Genomic DNA, 20,348 nt, shown 5'->3' with positions numbered 1-20,348 from the left:
TGTAACTCGAACATAGTGTAAGGTAAATGTCTGTGAGCACATTGATGTAGCATCACTTTAAAAAGATTTGGACACAAGACAGATACAAAGACATGACTAAGGAGGTAGGAGGTAAACAAACATAAGGACACTAATCACAGCACACAGAGACAGACTGGATGAGAAGGGGAAGAAACAAACAAACCAGAAAATAAGAATGATAAGAATCCTGTGCAGCGCTTTGTGACCGCTTGTCTATGAAAAGCGCTTAATAAATACACTTTACCTGCGTCTGGGTACCCGGGGTTCTTGAATAGTTTATGGACATGTGTATATTTGGTGTTGCTGTCCCTTGTTTTTTCTTTGTTTTTCTTGTTTGTGGGTGTAGGTGTGTGCAGCTGGTCAAGCTTCATCAGGAGAGCTACTTAGGAGTGTGGTTGAGTTCTCTCCGATGCTGGATCGTTGCGTGAGACTTCCTGTCAGTTTCCCAGTGAGATGTCAGTTAGTGTGAGTTTGCCATAGTGTGAAGTATTTACGGCTGTGTTCTTCCTGCAGGAGTGTGGAGACGAGAGGGCAGCAAGCACGGGTGCATGGAAACTAGAAAACAGAGTTTCAGAGCACAGACAGTGAGAGGGAACACAGCACAGGAGTGTGGGATGCACAGGGATTCATTGTGGTTCATATTTACAACACTGTAAATAAAGACACTGCTTCATCTGAAGAGTCCTGCATTTTGGGTCCTCCTTCTCCACATCCCCATGGTCTGTCAACACAAACTGTGACACTTTCTTACTATTCTAGATGACAGACCTTGCCGACCGTACATACAATACACAAACGTCTGACTTTAGACCCAACAGTATGCATTGTATGCAAACGGCTACCAAACAGCCATCATAATTCGTCATACAATGAGAACAGGACAAGTCAACAATTGACAATGACTAATTAATATTAAAATCTGTAACATAATGTACTGTTTGCAGTTTAGTGTGTTACTGTTGCTATTTTTACCATTTCTTCTTGGAGCAACTGTAACCCACATTATTTCCTTAGGGATTAATAAAGTATTCTGATTCTGACACTGACCGTTTCAGGATGACCTGCCATTATCCAATCACACGTCTGCTTACCTGCATCTTTTGCTCGTTTCTCCTCCTCTTTTCTCTTTTTTCTAAACTGAGGACCTGATGGCTTTGAACTTTTCTTGTCCATCTTACATTGGTTTTAATTTTGCACTCCAGAATGAACACAAATTCACCAACTCGACGATCACCACAACATAACCTAGTAGACCTACACCTTAGTTCACAGATTCACTTTGTCTAAGGTTTATTTCTGGGATTTCACACAACCCAGGATTCAAATCATGAATCCATAACGGGCTTGGATTTACATCATTATAAATGAAATGTGCTCTATTTGGAAGCAGCAGGACCCCCTCCCCTTTCGACGGGTTGTGTGTGAGACATTAAATCATCAAAACGTAAATTATAAATTATAAATTGTTATTGATCCTTTACCCCTGGTCCTAAAGTGTATATTTATTTTCTTACTCTTCTTATATATATTGTTTGTTTACTTGCACTGCTGTAACTGGAGCCTCGTCGTCTCGTCTCTCTATATACTGGACTGTATGTAGCGGAGATGACATTAAAGTTTACTTTGACTTCAGCAGCGAGCAGGCGCACCGAGGGCTCTCGCGCTCACTTTTCGAGTATAGAATTTCGAAAAAAAATCGGTGCAAATTATAAGTCTGTATCATGATGTCTGGTGTGTTCGTGTTTGTTGGTTTGTTTTTATTTTGTTTTCTTTTGCGAGTTGGTTATTAGATGCTGCTACAGCCGTTCAGAGATTCCCCCGCCGCCCCGCCCTCTCCTCCTTGTGCCGCAAGCAGCAGGCGCACCTCGCAAACGGAGGGCGCCCTTACTCCCAGCAAATGGGCGATAGAAAACCGATCGGTGCCCATGCCATTCCCAATACGAGCATTTTTTTTTTTTTGTCGATGCCCTTGATGCCGCATTTACACTCAGCATTTAATGTTTCCTGATAACGAATACCGTTTTCTACAGTGGGTGTTATGCTACAGCCATCAGCTGTTCATTCATCAGTGCATGTGAACAAAGTTAAACACGATGATAACCAGACTGTATACTCACTGGTCACTTTAGTAGGTCCACAATTTCGGCTGCTTATCAATCTAAATATCTAATTAACCAATGATATTGAAGAAACTCAATGCGTTAAGGCATATAGACATCATCAAGACGACCTGCAGTTCACATTGAGCATCACACTGAGGAAGAAAGGCGATTTAAGTAACTCAAGAGGCTTTACAGCTTTATACGCTTATTAACATCTTATCACACTATAAAGTAAATGCCAATTCAACCGATAAACAACTGCAACCATGAGCAGGTGAGGATGATCCTAAAGCCACCGCTGATGACAAACAGGGTGGTCAAAAGATGTGCTTTCATTAATCAGGTTGTTTAAAAGTTAAACCAGAGCATAAGATGTTAAAAACACACAGACATTAAGTTAAAGGTTGTGAAACTACATCCAGCTGGCATCCCAAGAACTGACTGTCTGCTTAGAGAAACGTCCACCATCCAGTAGTTATGGATTCTTGATCGTCTGCAGCTCTGCCTGAGGATAACATGCTTTCTTTGTCAGGGTTCGCGACGCGAGCCAGGTGTAAGTTATTAAAGGACCCAGGATGCAGCACAACTGAGGTGAGGAAGCTTTATTGACAGTGAGATAACAAACAAAGGCGAGGGTGACAAAAAACAGAGCAGCGAGTAACCTAAACTGGGAAAAGCTAAACAAAAACAGACCTGAAACAGACGGAGGCACGGCTGGGAGTAATTGGACATAACGGGACAAGGGAAGTGAAACTAGAAACACTGACGAGAGACACAGACCTACAAAATAAAACAGGAACTCACACATGCAAAGACACAGACTAAGAAATCCGGACTTGACACAGGAATACACAGGCAGAAAAGCCTAAATACTAAACTGGGGAAGAACAGAACCAAAACCCAAAGAAAGAGAAAACCAGAACCAAAATACATCACAATAATAGAAAACACAAAACGCTGGGTCAAAAGACCCAGGGCCATGACATTCTTACAGAAAGTGAGCAATGACAGAGAACTCACGTTTTTATGCACTGGTGGGATTGAGAGCCCTCTCCTATTTACTAAACTGGCACTTTAACCAAACCAGCCATAAACATTGTCACAGCTGGTTGTGGCTAAGCAGTAGTATAAAGAGGAAGGATTAAGCCTAGCTTAAGCTGCAACTGGGAAAACAGTCAAGGTTACACCTGAAGGACTCAACATTTGAATGTTTCAGATGATCAAAAAGGAAAGAAATATGACAAAGGTTACCTGGGTCAGTGGAAAATAGTCTGTAAATGGTTTCATTTGTTAAGGGTAAAAAGGTATGAAAAACAACCTGACCATGTATGGAAGCCGGCTGAAAGACCTCACACAGAGAAACAAAGTCACTGACATCAGTATGAAAAGGTTACAGAGTCATTTCTAAGGCTTTGGGACTCAAGCGAACTACGAGCCATTATCCACACTACAGGAAAAATGGAAGAGTACTCAAGCCTCCCAGGAGCAAGTGGCTGACTAGAAATACTGCAAGAGTGCATCGATGACTAATCCAGGAGGTCACTGAAGAACCCAGATCATCATCTAAAGACCTGCAGGCCTTACTTAGCTTAGATAAGGTCAGAGGTCATGATTCAGCAATAAGAGATTCAATGGGGGGAGAGATTCAACAACAGAAAGGCTCATCTCACATCTAACAACAAACATCTGGATGATGTTTGTTGGTAAATGAGACGGAAGCTGTAGTTTTTCGAGAGATTTGAGTCCCGTTACACGTGGCATTAAAAGAAGATCACAGGAACAGCCTGACACAGTGGTGGTGGTGTGACGTCTTCCCAAGAACACCTCATACCAAAAAACGATTCCAGGAAGGATTCTTGTATATGTGGAACCCTCTAACCGAGTAACTGAGCTGAGTCGACACAAGAGGAAAAGAAGCACAACTGCATGATACACAGAAGTGCTGGCTCACTAATCAGCTGCTAGAGACCACTGAACCATCCGAGTTTTACTTCTTTACAGATGAGCATCCAGACCAGGACAGAGAGGAAATCTGACATAACTGAGTCAATGAAACCACAAAAAGATCAAACTGTTTAAGGTGGTAATACACCAAAGTACAACCCAGACCCAGATCAGCTTGACTTTTTATCTTTTTCTTGGATATAAAGTCACATCAGTGGTCGTTTCACATCCTGTTGATGGCTTTAGTTCATATTGAAGGTTTTCAAAATCAATGGGTGTGAAATGTTTTGATTTGTCACACTGGTCACAGCTGTAGTTTCCCCTCCATGTATGTACGTTCATGTTTGTTACAACTTCCTGACAGCGAGACACTTTTCTCCCAGTTTCTGCATTTGTATGGTTTCTCTCCTGTGTGGACTCTTCCATGCACTTTAAGATGATCCGCAGTGGTGAATGAGAGATGGTTTTTGACCCCATGTGACAGAGTTAATTTTGGTTTAATTCACTTGGTTTAGGGAAGCCTCTCCCATATTCTTTGCAGTAGTTCGTTTTGTCTCCAGTGTGTCTGAGTTGATGTTGTTTAGGTTCTCTTGATGATTGAAAGTTTTTTCACAAAAGTCACAGAGAAACTCTTTCCCACTACCACAGTGACGACAGGGTTGAGAACTGGATCAGTCTGTGTCGCTCTGCTTCTAAACAAAGACACAAAGACAGTGGAAGTCAGGGAATTCTCTCAACATTTTTATTTTTAATGGCGCCTGAAATAAGGAGTATCTGTGCCAGTGTCCAATTATATCTTACTGTTTACATTATAACACTCAGCTTACTGGGCAACATTAAGTCTTCATTTGTAGGTAATCTACTTAATGGGAAGACTGGTGATTAAACCCCTGGATGCTCTACTCTGCATCCCACAAGATACTGACTCCAACCTGCTCTCCGATGCATCCATTGGAGTGTGAATGTTAGATAGAGAGAAAGGGGAGGAGCTTTTAAAACTTTTAAGCTTTGAAATTAAACTTCATTCATATAAAATTGTAAAACTGTTAAAAGAAAAATACATACCTCACAGTAACTGCACTTTTAGAGTTTCTTTCTGCTGTGAATCTTTTGGTGTGATTTGAGGTAACGTGGAGATTTAAAAGTTTTCTCACAGAGGTCACATTTATAAGGTCTCTCCTCAGTGTGGGTAAACATGTGGTGCTGTAAGTTTTTGTATGTCACAAAAGCTTTACCACACTGATCACAGCAGTAAACATCATTTTTGGTGTGAATGCGTAGGTGAATGTTTCGGCTGAGTAGCCAGCGGAAAGTTTTTCCACAAATGTGACAGCTGTACGCTTTAACTCCACTGTGGACGAGTTGGTGTGTTTTTAAGCTTGCAGACTGGTTAAAAGACTTTCCACACAAGTCACAGCTGTACGCTTTAACTCCACTGTGGATGAGTTGGTGTGTTTTTAAACTTCCAGACTGGTTAAAAGACTTTCCACACAAGTCACAGCTGTACGCTTTAACTCCACTGTGGACGAGTTGGTGTGTTTTTAAACTTCCAGACTGGTTAAAAGACTTTCCACACAACTCACAGCTGTATGGTTTAACTCCACTGTGGACGAGTTGGTGAGTTTTTAAGTTTCCAGGATGGTTAAAAGACTTTCCACACAACTCACAGCTGTATGCTTTAACTCCACTGTGGACGAGTTGGTGTTTTTTTAAACTTCCAGCCAGGGTAAAAGACTTTCCACACAAGTCACAGCTGTGCGCTTTAACTCCACTGTGTATGAGTTGGTGTGTTTTTAAATTTCCAGACTGGTTAAAAGACTTTCCACACAAGTCACAGCTGTACGCTTTAACTCCGCTGTGTATGAGTTGGTGAGTTTTTAAGTTTCCAGGACGGTTAAAAGACTTTCCACACAACTCACAGCTGTATGCTTTAACTCCACTGTGGATGAGTTGGTGTCTTTCTAAGTTTCCCGAACGGTGAAAAGACTGTCCACACAACCCACAGCTGTACGCTTTAACTCCACTGTGGATGAGTTCGTGTCTTTTTAAGTGTCCAGCCTGGGTAAAAGACTGTCCACACAACCCACAGGTGTACGCTTTAACTCCACTGTGGATGAGTTGGTGTTGTTTTAAGCTTTCAGCCAAGGTAAATGATTTTCCACACAAATCACAGTTGTATGGTTTAACTCCACTGTGCATGATTTGGTGTCTTTTAAAGCTTCCAGCATGGGTAAAAGACTTTCCACACAAGTCACAGCTATATGCTTTAACTCCACTGTGGATGAGTTGGTGTGTCTTTAAGTGTCCAGCCTGGGTAAAAGACTGTCCACACAACTCACAGCTGTGCGCTTTAACTCCACTGTGTATGAGTTGGTGTGTTTTTAAATTTCCAGACTGGTTAAAAGACTTTCCACACTCATCACAACTGTATGTTTTCTCTTCCTTTCTTCTGTGAGGTTTGTCGGCCTCCTGAGAGCACTGACTTCTTGCTCCATGTTGGTCCTGCAGTGAAAGAGAAACAAACAGAGGCAGTGAGTGAAATGCAGTCGTGGAATAAACTCAACCTTCAAATTTCCTCTATTAACAGTAGTTTTAAACCAAAGGCTGAAGTAGTTCCTTGTGCTTTTGTGCTGAGGTGTTTTTTCTTTTATCAAACTGTTCTCCCACTAGGAGCTCAGTCTGAGTGGAGTTTTTTTTCTCCTCCTCTTACCTCATGTAGTGTATTTTCGTTGTTTTTTTTCCTATCAGCCTACCTTCTGACATGTCTGCCCAATGTGATGTTTGTGTAAAGTTGGTCAGAAGGTTCCTTTGTGAGTGCGCATGCGCCATTAGCGTGCTGCCTGCTGTAACCCCTAATTTCCCTCGGGATGAATAAAGTATTCTGATTCTGATTCTGATTTCAGTCAATACACTCGGTACAACACACGTGCTATGGGATATCATGCCCTCACGTGTCCTGGCTGAGGAAACCTTTATTCACGCCTTTAAGGCAGATGATCTGTGATGACGTGTGCACAGCCCCAATGTGCCGCCACTGCTTCGGCAGTCAGCCCCTGATTCACTGTGCAGCTAAGAAGCTGCAGGTGGACTAGCCCTCTCCTCTGCCAGCTCAGAAGCTGTCGCAGTTCACAGGCTTTTTCCTCCAACTGGACCCCGCAATATCTAAAAACTGCCTTCCTATGTTCCCAAACTTTGTCTGAGAGCTAAGTGCATCATGTGGCAAACCTCTGTCTACCTGCATCACTGTACCCAGCTATGAACAGTACATGACGTTGGACAGCACCGACAAAACTGGCTTAGCTAACCCACTCCTTATGGAGCTGTCTCTGGTCGCTTACCTGGCCCCATCCAATCCAATCCAATTTTATTTATAAAGCACTTTAAAATACCCAGCACAGGAACAAAGTGCCGTACAGAAAATAAGTTAAAACAATAGAATAACAGAAAGCAGCGAAATAAATAAATAAAACATAAAATTAAAACAGCCCTATATTAAAACAAAAACAAGATAAAACAGCATCGAATCACCTAAAAACAACTAAAATAAAAATAAAAACCAACATCTCACGTGGTGTCAAAGGTCAGGGTAAAGAGGTGGGTTTTCAAGAGTGACTTAAAAACAGATAAAGAAGTGGCCTGTCTAATCTCTAAAGGAAGCTCGTTCCACAGTTTTGGAGCTGCTACAGCAAAAGCACGATCTCCTCTAAGTTTACGCCCAGTCCTGGGTATCTTCAGGAGCAGCTGATCAGCTGACCTGAGAGAGCGGGTGGGTGTATAAGGCTGTAGCAGCTCAGAGAGATAAGATGGAGCTAGGCCATGGAGAGTTTTAAAAGTAAATAAAAGAATTTTAAAATGAATCCTAAAAGAAATGGGCAGCCAGTGACGTGAAGCTAAAACAGGGGAAATGTGCTCAAACTTTCGAGTGCCAGTTAAAAGACGAGTTGCGGCATTTTGCACCCTCTGTAGATGACTGATATATGATGCGCTCACCTCAATATAAAGTGCATTACAGTAATCCAGCCGAGTGCTAACAAAGGCGTGGATCACTGTCTCAAAGTACTGCCGTGAAAGAATTGGCTTTATTTTTGCCAGCTGCCTGAGGTGAAAGAAGCTAGATTTTACCACGGCCTTAATTTGACTGTCAAGCTTCAGTTCACAGTCCACTTTGACCCCCAGGTTTGTGACAGTTGGCTTAACATACTGTGCCAGGGAATTTACATACACATTGGGGGTCTCAGTGGGGCTGCCAAAAACCATCACCTCGGTCTTTTTATCATTGAATTTTAAAAAGTTAACAGACATCCAAGTCTTAATGTCATCGAGACACTGAAGTAATGGCTGTGTAAGGTATCTGCCTTTTTTCTTTAGAGGGACATAGATCTGACAGTCATCAGCATAAAAGTGGAAAGGAATGCTGTGCTTTCTCAGTACAGAACCAAGAGGAAGCAGATATAAAGAGAAGAGGAGGGGGCCTAGAACTGAGCCCTGTGGGACACCACACAAGAGGGGAGCGGAGGACGACACATAGTCACCGAGGCTGACACAAAAAAGTTCGCCCTGCCAAGTAGGACCTGAACCACTCCAGTGCTGTGCCCTGTGGGGATGAACAGAAAAGTATTTGACCAGCATAATATAATCTGCAGTATGATCATTGCTTTAACAATGTAACAGATAGCTTTAAGATGGCCTTAAGATGTTTATGATGATGTTAACTTTGTATTTCAGGTGCAGTTATAACTATTTTATACATATTGCATATCTGTGCTTATTTGAGTTGATGTTCAGGTTCATTAATGGTTTTGAGCTTCATCTAGTGAGAGTGTCTAGGTGATACATGCTGAGGGAAAACTAGAACATAGAAGGAATTGCAATACATGCTTACAAAACACTTATATCAGGTCATTTTATATTAAGGTTTTAGTAGAGGTTCTTGGTTAAAACATTTATTTAGTAGAAGACATACACATAGTCTCAGTGAGCCTCTGTCCTGGTGAAAGGTCAGAAGTGCAACAGGTGAATTGAGAAAGAGCATTTGAGGACGAGACACAGACAGTAGGAGGTGAAGAGGTGACACAAAGAGCATGTGAGGTCAACACGTACACACATATTAGTTAGACTTATTTAGAGGAGAGATTAGTTAGGTCTAGACAAGAAAGAGGAACAATTCATTTTAAGACAAGAACGGAAAGTACCAAGCCATGAAAATAGAAGATGATTTTCTGGGTGAAAAGTCATGATGATGTTGATCTGATCTATGTATAAAATGTACCGGTGACGCATGAAGGGGCGTCAGTAAACAAACCCTGATGTTATAAAATAATTGTTTGTGCCTTAGTAAGTCGAAGATCAATTGCTGTTTTCAGTGATCTTCCCACGTGTGAATTAAAATCTTCGTTTGACTTCACCCGGCCGGACCAGTGTGGTTATTTTTCGATCACCTCTTGTACCCTTTCTCAATTCTTGAATCTTAACAGCCCCTAATGCCCACCCAGTGCTCCAAACGAGAGAATAAAATGGCATAATCCACGGTATCAAACACAGCTGTCAAATCTAAAAGCACAAGAACAACACAGTCCCCAGCATCAGTCGCTAAAAATATGTCATTAAAAACTTTTAAAAGGGCTGATTCAGTGCTATGAAAGGCTTTAAAACCAGATTGGAAAACCTCTAACACATTTTGCTTTTCCAGGAAGGCCATTATTTGGCTGTAAACTACCTTTTCAAGAATTTTGGAAAGAAAAGGTAGTTTGGAGATAGGCCTGTAATTTGCAAGAACTGTAGGATCAAGAGCAGGTTTTTTAATCAGGGGTTTGACTACTGCATGTTTAAAATCTTTAGGGACGACACCTGACGACAGTCAGACTATGGTTTACCAGCTCAAGAACCAAAGGACCAACTGTAGGTAACACCTCTTTTAAAAGTTGAGGAGGGACGGCATCATTTGGAGACCCTACAGACTTAAAACGACCAACAGTCTCCTTTAAAAAGGAAAGAGTCACATGCTCAAACCTGTCAAAGACAGCAGAGCAGGAAACAGAGACTGAGAGGTCACGAGCACAAGGAGAGACTTGATGAAAAGCGTTCAGCAGTGGAGGAGTTAAAACACGACAGTGCTGAACAGCAGCGTGAGGTTTAACTGAGGCACAGGCAAGAGGAACTTCAAACATCACAGGACTGTGGTCATAAAACACAGCATCACAAATCTATGTTAAAAACAGAAAAGCCATGATATAAAACAAGATCAAGTGTGTGTCCACGTTCACGTGTGGGACCTGTCACACATTGCACCAGATTAAACGAATCAATAAGGTTTAAAAAGCCCTTCGCCATGGGCATATCAGGACAACAGTCGTGAATATTAAAATCCCCAACAATATGAACACGATCATATTTTGGCAGGAATTCAGCCAAGAAGTCAGCAAAGTCAACACAAAGTCCTTATTGTATTTTGGAGGCCGATAAACCACCGCACACAACACTGTGTGAGAGCAGCCCAACTCAAACAGACAGTTCAAAGCTGGTGAACGACGGGGTTGATAGCTTCTTACATTTAAAATGACTTTTAAAGATCGTAGCTATTCCTCCTCCCGGCCCAACATACGTGGGGAATTAGAATAACAGCAATCGCCAGGTAGAAGATCTGAGAAGAGGCTGCACTCCCCAGCGCTCAGCCACGTCTTGCACACACAGAGAAAATCCAGTCCTCGGGATGTGAAGAAATCCTTCAGGATAAACGTTTTGTTCGCTAGGGACCTAGCATTTACCAGGCCAATTCTGGCGGTAAGCGGCGGATCCCCGTCGCTAACCGTCCTAGAAGCCCGACACAGAGGCCACAGGTTCCGCAGATTCACACCACGCCGGCGGGACTGGAACATCCCATCCAGGCAGATGACAGGTACCAGCCAGGTACAGACAGGTTCCAACGATCGCCGAGAGAAACAGAAGTTTGGCACCGCTCCTTGTTTTCTGGATAAGGGCTTAAGAGAATACCTTAAAGAAGCTTTCAGCTTCACCAGGAAGCCAGCCCTTCGACCCCGGCATCAGCACTTTTGCCGGAGTGGTGGATCTGGAACACGGCACAGGTGAGCCGGGATCTCCGATATTAGCGGGGGCAAAGTTTTATGTCCAGCTTGGTTCCACTTTGCCCAGCCTTTGGCAGAAGGTCGGAGATCCAGTACGGTTAGGCGATCATACACCAAGAGAGAGTTGGCATTTATTACAATAGTCAATAAAATCAAAACAAACAAACAACACTGGCAGTGATAGACAGCAAGCCACATGCACCGGCGCCATCTTTTTTTAAGGTTAAAAAGGTTAAGTCGGTGCGGCGCCACCGACTTAACCATGGAGTCGGCATCACATCATTCATGCTTTTCGGCATCATACCATTCATGCTTTTCTTCAAAGATGGCCTGGAGATCGAAAAATGGAATTACATCTGCTGTTCACCTGACTGCTGCTTCCAAAATGGCCTACAAAGCAGACTGGAGGAGCACTACCTTGCATCATGCCTGAACAGAAACATTGTCCAATTTCTTAAATATTCACATTACGGCCCACAGAACCGCTCCCAAACCTGGGGGGTGAATCAAACATGATTAGTCACCAAATACAGTTTTTAACCTTTTCTTTTTTGGCTTTTGCAGTGTTTGATTTTTGTCCCAGGATTGGTCCAGTTTTTGTGATTGAAACAAAAAGGCTTGGACAGCGAGCACAGCTCTGACTGGCTGAAAGAAGACGTTTGTTTTCCTTCTGACTGAATACTGTTTTAGCAACAATCCATACAGGTTGGCATCACCAGACCCCTTTGAGTTTGGGTTTGTGGTTGCATTAAATAAGATTCCATCTACAAAAAAGACTTACGGTTTAATTTGAAAATGAATAAAAACGAGTACAAAAAAAAAAAAAAAACCTCGCCTGGATTATTTTCTGTTCAGTAGCTCTGATGAAAGATTTTTAATTTTGTGATTATGCTTAAGTTGTAGCTTCATTTAAAGGAAGAAGAGGTTGTGAATTGGAGCCAACACAGGGAGAGAGAAATTGAAGCCATATGTGTAAAAGGAATGTGGTGACATCCGGTTTTAAATGGACAGACTGGCGCTCCCCCTCTCTTTCTCCTTTTAAGGAGTTCCATACATGACACTCCTACTGCTGTGGAGACTTGCTTTAAGTATAAATAAAGGTCGTTCAGGATGCCCTGGGCGCTTTTTCTGTGTCTCATCTGTTGTGCACATCAGTGCAAAGCAGATCGGACCGTTGACTGCCCATGCGCATGTAAAAAATAGATATCTGAGTTGTGAGTTTCTTTATCTTCTAAATAATTTTCTCTTCACAAGCTCATTGCTGAGTAACATTTCAGACACTGAGATTCATCCTATAGCTGTCAGCGATCATGCTCCTGTATCTTTAACACTAATACAGAAGAATAATACTACACCAAGTAAAAACTGGAGATTTAATACATCACTGCTCAAAGACGAAGAGTTTATCAAATACTTTAAAAAAGAATGGACTCTATATTTAGGCTTTAATGACATTCCTGGAACATCAGCATCTGTCCTCTGGGAAGCAGGGAAAGCCATGATGAGAGGTAAAATAATTTCTTTCTCATCACATAAGAAAGAAGAAAACAAAAATATTCAGGAACTAGAAAAAAAAACATCAAAAAACATCAAATTCTTAGAAAAAGCCTATGTGTCACACCAAGATCAAGAAATATTAAACAAAATACGCAAAACAAAACTAGAATTAAAAGAAATTATTAATAAAAAGACGAAAATCTTAGTACAAATACTTTGCCTGCAAAATTATGAATACGATAACAAATCCGGACAATTTCTTGCTAACCAGTTAAAAATCAATAAAGAAAAAACAACTATATGTGCCGTTAAAGATTTATCTGGGAATACAATATATGATCTTAAAAAAATAAACATATTTTTTAGGGATTTCTATGAAACTTTATATACACCACAAATAAACCCATCTAAAAATGAAATCGATCAATTTCTCGACAACATAACTCTTCCAAAATTATTAGACACCCAAGCAATGGCACTGGATTCGTCACTGATGCCAGGTGAACTCCAGGAAGCTCTGATAAGTATGCCAAATAATAAGGCTCCAGGTCCAGACGGCTTTCCAATAGATTTTTACAAAGAATTCTGGGCGATTCTGGTACCAGTTTTTCACAGGATGTTGCAGGAAATCAAAGAAAATGGTAGACTACCACCAAATATGAACTCTGCAAATATCAGTCTCTTACTAAAACCAGGCAAAGACCCTGTATTTCCCTCAAGCTATAAAACTGGTTAAAAATATTATATAATTCCCCAACAGCTTGTGTCAGAACAAATGACCAAACAAACATCCTCCAGCTTCTGTCTCCTGAGGGGCACCAGACAGGGATGCCCACTCTCCCCTTCACTGTTTGCAATTTTTATTGAGCCACTAGCAGCAGCAATTAGAAAGGCTACAACAATTAAGGGCATAAAATGTAAGAATGTAGAACATAAAATCAGCCTTTATGCGGATGATGTGTTACTTTTTCTCCAAAACTCACAAACCAATCTCTCTGGGGTAATTGCATTGATAAATTCTTTCTCAAGTGTCTCCGATTATTCAATTAACTGGTCAAAATCAACAGTCCTTCCGATTAATTACTCCTTCCATAATTCTTCTCCTTCCCCACTGCAATCTGGAAATATAAAATATTTAGGTATTAATGTCTCTCCTAAACTTTCAGAATTAACTAAATTAAACCACATCCCACTTTTAACCCTTTAAGACCTACCATAGAACCAAGTCCGCCAGAGCATATATTATAGTTTTACATGCTGTAGTGCCATTTTTGGGAGTATTTCAAGTTGCTATACATCAATACAACCATTATAGCCCAAATTTTAATAATATGTATGCATTAAGTGCATAGTAATTACATAAATTGCAAAAAAGTACAATAAACTACAAAAAAATTGAAAATCGTTTTTTTAACATATATTTCTAGTTAGAGAAATTTAAGAGGCATATCCCTCAAAACTGTAAATGCAAAAAAGTTGCACAAACTAGTTTCCCACCACAGGAAATTAATTTTGAGTGTCTTCTTAGTTTTATTTTTGAAATACACCAATTTTCATATACTGTAGGAAAAACGAAAATAAATATTATAATGCAAATTTGCAAAGAAAACAGCATATGCATCAAAATAAACTATTTCCAGCAGTGCAATATGAGTCCTAAGCATCCCAGAAATGACACAGAAAGTCATAAAGTCAAATATAACTTTTAAAAACACCAGTATAGGCTCATGAGGCCCTGATGGCAAAAAACTACATTTCCGCAAAATGACGTCACTTCTGGTTTCGGGCAGGTCATGGCGGACATGGGATAGTTCACGCTGATGGACGTAGGAAGTGTTATGAACAGCTCATCGGATCGGCAAAGCGTGTTTCTGAAATATTTTGTTTTTGGTGCTGCAAGCGCTTTTTATGCAGTTTTTGCAAAGCTATATGTGGAAGGAAACTGTGACCTAGGACAAGCTGATGGCATAAGATGTAAGTACAATTCCTCCGGTTTCATATGCAAAAAAAATTATTGCGCTAGCTTACTTGGTTGCAGAGCTACCGGGATTTATAAATAGTTACGCAAAATGGAGCGTGTCCACTCCGACCGGCTTTAAAGGGTTAAAGACAGTAGAAGTTGATCTGGCTAGATGGAAATCTTTACCCATATCACTCATGGGAAGGGTCGCCGCTATAACAATGATGGTCTTGCCAAAAATAAACTATTTATTTTCAATGATCCCAAATAAGCCATCACAAGATTGGTTCAGATCTCTAGACTCGTATATTTCTAAATTCCTTTGGAAAGATAAACCCCCACGTATCAGCTTAAAAACACTGCAAAAGACCAAGGATAAAGGAGGATTAGATCTGCCTAACTTTAATCACTATTTTTTAGCCAACAGGCTTCAGTTCACCTCTAGATGGTTTAAACACACCCTCTTAGATGAACCTTGGATAGATGTAGAACAGGCCCTATGTAATAACCTAGAAATTTCAGACCTACCATTTATCAGCTCAAACATCAAACGACATGAATGCTTTAAAAGCGTCAGCATCAGCTCTTCTCTGACAGCATGGTGGGAGTTTCTAAAAATGACAGAGTCTTCATTAATCCCATGCAAACGTACACCTATCTGGAACAATCCGGACATATTACAAAACTTTACTTACAAACACTTTCTAAAGTAGATGAATCAATATCCCTTCCTACTGCAAAATGGGAAGCAGATTTATCGATCAGCTTAGACCCAAACCTTTGGTCTCAGATATGCTTAAAAACCTTTCAATGGATCAGAAATCCCAGTTTCCAATTAATACAACACAAAATATTACACAGAGTGCGCTATACTGGTCATAGGATGTTCAAGATGGGCTATACGCCTTCCAACAACTGCTCACACTGCACAGCAAATACACCGGACAATTACATCCACGCTCTTTGGTTCTGTCCACCAGTTCAGACGTTTTGGCGTGAGATATGTGAAGACTTATCAAAGTGTCTGAAATGTAACATTCCAGCCTCCCCATTAGTATGCTTGCTGGGCAACTTGGATGAGGTCACTGCAGAAATAAACACAGCCCACGTTGTTTTTACGGCCCTATGCATAGCCAAGAAAATGGTCCTCATTAACTGGAAAAATAAAAATAATCTTAATTCTAACCAATATAAAAACCATCTAATAGATCACATTCGTCTTGAAGAGATGGGGGAGGGTCTGTGCTGGCGGACGTTGGTTACTGGTCTGGTAGCCTGGGTCCGGGACGGGCGTGGAGGCTTGGGGGTGCTCCGTCCCCCGGTCTGGGGTGCTTGCTGGGCCTTGGGGGCTTGGGTCCTGGCTGTTGTGTCGCCAGAGCTGTGGGCGGGTGGGTGCAGGGGGGCTCAGCCCCAGTGCAGGGGACCTCTGGTGCATCGGCCCAACTAGGGGGCTCTCTAACTGGTGGGGAGGCTGTTATATCTTTGCAGGTGGTCTCCTCTCTATAGGAGCTCACTCTGCACGTGGAGGGAGCGATATAAGAGAGGTGGAGAATGAACTCAACCTGGGTGTCTATTGTCTTGTGTAGTTTGGGAGATGACTGGATGATGGGGTGGGTGCAGTTTTCTCTGGGATGGAGTCGAGTGGGCTTCCCCGGACTCTGTGGGGCTGGGCGGTGCTGCTGCTGCGGGCCCGGGTCCGGATGGGCCTGGGCCCCCTTGCCCTGGTGGGTTCCAGAGTGTGGGGGTGCCTACTGGGCTCAGCGGGGGAGCTGGCCCCAGGGAGGGGCCGCTTGCCCCTCCCTTTCTTCCCTCCCCATCCTAAGCTGCCTCCCTATTCCCGCTCTACCACACCCACCCACACACGCAGGGCTTGGAGTGCAGGTATCTCACCAAGGTGCAGGGGAGGCACTCCCCCTCTGTCCCCTTCTGGCCGCCTGTGCCTCAATTTTATTCTGCAACCTAGACATCCACATTACTCACACTCTCACATAACACATACATATAGGGCCTTGGGGGTGGGCACGTTTTACAGCATCCAAAGGATGGTCTGTGTATTCCAACCCACCTCTGGTGCTGTTGCCCTACCCTCAATTTTAAATGCATATAGACACTAAGGGTTTTCGGGAAGAGCCGTGCTGCTCTCTGAGAGGAAGCTAGTACCATGCTCTCCTGTGTTTTAAATGCAATTTAGAACAGCACACAGCAACACTACATATGAGTGGGCTTAGGGAGGTGTTGGGTCTTCACTCACCCCGGTTCTGTTAGACGTCAGGGCTGGGGCGCTGGGAGGAGGTGCTGGCCGTCAGATTGGGGTCTGGGATGCGGGGCCTCCCTACTACTGCAGATAAGGAGGTGGTACGCTTGCCTCCACCCCAGAGAGAAGGGTTACATCTCCTGGGTTTAGGTGCGGCTTGCCCCTCTGGGGGCGGGGGTACCTGGACCTGTGATATAGAGTATGTTTGGGGAGTGTGACTGTCTGTGCAGTGTCTATTTGTGTCTGTCTACACGTTGGGTGAGTGCCGAGTATTTGGTTGTGCACATGGGGTGGGAATGCACGTTTGTATCTGCGTGCGCCTGTTCGTCTGTGTCTATATGTCAGGTTGGGTCTTAGACTCAACCTCTCTGGGTACATCTCAGGCCCTCCTAAGTACGGAGGGCTATCTCCCCTCACCACACTCCCTGCCGGTGGCTGATGCCCTCAGACGTTGGTGTGTTGGTGGTCCTTGTCGTCTGGGGCTGGGCGCTCATGTATGTACCGGCTCACTCCTGGTGGCCGATTGGCGGGGCCTGGTGCCTGTGGCCCGGCTGGGCTCCTTCCGGGGGATGGGATGCCCTCAGGCCTCTGCCCTCTGGGCCTGAAGCTCGGTCCTCTCTGCCGCAGCTGGCTGCCGGCAGAGCCCGCGGGCACGCCACTGCAACCCCCTCTGGCCTCTGCTCCGTAGCTGCTGGGTGACCTCTCGTTTGGGGCTCTACTCAGCTCTTCCCAGGAGGGTGGCACGGTTCCCCCCCTTTTGGTGGTCCTCCTTGGGTCCTTGTACTCTGGGGCCTCTGGATATCTGGGGCCTGGACCTCCTCCATACCTGCTTCATACCCTGGGGGACGGCGCTATGGCTCCCCACACTTCCTAGCAGATCGTTACATGGAGAAACCTTTGGAATACAAGCATGCTGATCCACACAGCTATGCACACAGGTGTACACACCGGTGTTCACAGACACGGACTACACCTTTCTTTCCTGCTGCCTCAATGCACATTGTGCGCTGTCTATCTTGCATGCTGCACAATTTTTTTTTCTCCATACAGGTGATCCAGGTGTTTTGTTTGTTTTTCTTTTCTTTTTCTTTCTTTTCTTTCTGAGCAACACCCAGGAGGAAACACAGAAAGCGGTGTGATAGGATGCAGAAGCAGGGTAAGCATAGAGGAGCTAATGCAAGGCTAGCTGCTAACCAATACAAGCCAGACGTACGGACACAGTTGCCGGCCAATGTCTGCTCCCTTGACAACAATATCAGACTGTGGAGCGCTTCTCAACACAGTGTGAGGAACGATGCTTTGGCAGGGCTTCCAACACATTACGTACTACAAGCCCCCTCCCCCAATGACAAGGGACACCAATTGTGAGTAAATGCCTCGAGCGGCTGGTCTTGAAGCACATCGTGAACAGTCTCCAAATAGACCTGGTTCCCCTTCAGTTTGCATACAGGACCAACCGATCTACAGAAGGTGACCTCTCTCTACCACACTCCATGTTATGCTGTCACACCTGGAGAGGAAGAACACCCCTCTGCCAGAGTCCTTTTCATCGACTTCAGCTCAGCTTTTAACACGATCATTCTGCAGCAGTTGGAAAAGCTGATGCTATCAGGCGTGGACCCTGCAACCTGCAAATGGGTTTTCAGCTTCTTGAAAAGCGGCAACAGACAGTCAAGGTGGGCAGCCACACATCAAAGACCATCTTGTTGAGCACAGACTTTCCTCTGGGGGGTGTCCTGAGCCCGTTGCTGTTCAGTCTGCTCACACATTACTGTAAGCCAGACTCAGTGCTAATCATATTGTTGAAATTTGCAGACAACAACTGTGGTTGGTCTCATCACTGACAACGACCACTTATAGAATAGATGTGGAGCAGCTTGAAGTGTGGTGTAGATCCCGTAATCTCACCAACAATGTGGACAAAACAAAAGAGATGGTGATCGATTTCAGGAAGTCTGGCAGAGATCACCACACAGACTTCACCATAGAGGGTGCTGCTGTGGAGAGGGTCAGCAGTGTTAAGTTCCTGGGTGTGCACCTTGCTGATGAACCGTCCTTCTTCATTAATACAACAGCAGTTATCAAAAAAAGCACAAAAGCGTCTGCACTCCCTCGGGAGACTCAGAAAAGCAGGACTGCACCCAATAACCATCCATTCAGCTATTAGCACAGCTATACTCTGATGCCTCCTATCCACACACACACACACACAGCATACAATATACTCCCCAGATACACACACTACTTAATTTAATTAGCCCCTTCTGTGAAAGGGCTGATGCTACCTGTATGAGTGTGAGTATTTGGACTGGAGTTTGTTTATGAATTAAGATTTTATGTTATTTACCCCTTTTTATTGTGATTTATTACTGCCTTTTTACTGTTTGTTAAACCATTTTTCTTTTTAGTTGTATTGATTATTGCACTGTAGATGCTGGTGAGAAACACTTTCATTTCAGCCTGGGTAATACCATACGAAATGACAAACTTCTTCTTGAATCCTTTTCAATCTTGACAAACAAGCATCAGCTGATGAAGTGCACAGTTTCAATAAAAGTGATAGGTTCTTCACCTTTTGTGTTGATGACATTTTTGTCCACTGTAGCGGCTGAGCTGAGTCCGAATGGTTGAAAATGTTCGTCTGGTGCTCCGTCAGACTCTTCTCCTCCTGCTGATCGGAAGGGACACAAAACAGATCTTTGTAACATCACAGTGAAACAAGAACAGAGGACGGAGTCTTGACTGATCAGGCCCCATCATAGCTTAGAGATCTCATAGCATCACACTATCCCATTAGAGCACTTTGCTCTCACACTGCAGGCTTACTTGCGGTTCCTACAGTATTTAGAAGCACAACAGAAAGCTGAGCTTTTGTCCTCATTTGTATGTCAGTGATATATTGCTTTCATTTTTGTAAAATTAATCATTTAAATTTTATGGACAACTTTAAAGTGGATCCCACCAGGTAGTAAAATCAAGAACACACACTTTCCTGTTATCACTTGAAATATCGAGGCTCAAATTGTGGTCATTGTTAAGTCAAATTGTTGAATGTTGTCATTGTGCTTCTTAAATTTGTAAAGTCTTGGTTCAAACTATAGGATCAAGACATTCCTATGTCTCCCTCCCCAGCCTCTCGAGGTTCTGGGAAGAGGCTGTAGTGTTTTATCATGAGCAAATCCCTTGTGAAGATTCTGTCTGATGTTGCTTCCTGCTTTTATGATCCTTTTGGTGAGGTCACACACACACACACACACACACACACACACACACACACACACACACACACACACACACACACTCACTGCCTTGTGTTTGTAACCAACGGGGGGATGGGAGACAGATGTTCTGTCTTGATTTCGCTCTTCATGAGGAATAAGTCTCTAAACTAGCGGGGCCTGTGGGAACACAGACTCAACAGTCATTAATATTTTGTACTTGTTAATCAATGAACATTTTATTTTTGTGCATCTACAGATGAGAATTTG

General features: G+C 43.1%; 1 pseudogene across 1 annotated transcript; it reads right to left on the bottom strand.

The window, feature by feature from the left end:
• Positions 1 to 2,710: 2,710 nt before the first annotated feature.
• LOC146702354 (uncharacterized) lies at positions 2,711 to 19,533 on the bottom strand (annotated as a pseudogene). The gene is made up of 2 exons (XR_014922298.1): positions 19,433 to 19,533; positions 2,711 to 6,569 (listed from the first exon to the last, which is right to left on the bottom strand). The product of XR_014922298.1 is annotated as an uncharacterized LOC146702354 (transcript).
• Positions 19,534 to 20,348: the final 815 nt, after the last annotated feature.

The sequence above is a fragment of the Copadichromis virginalis genome, linkage group LG9, assembly GCF_057382275.1.
Source record: "Copadichromis virginalis isolate Kocher_CV1m ecotype Utaka linkage group LG9, C_Virginalis_male_GT1.1, whole genome shotgun sequence".
NCBI lineage: Eukaryota > Metazoa > Chordata > Actinopteri > Cichliformes > Cichlidae > Copadichromis > Copadichromis virginalis.
This window is presented reverse-complemented; position numbering and strand designations above follow the sequence as displayed.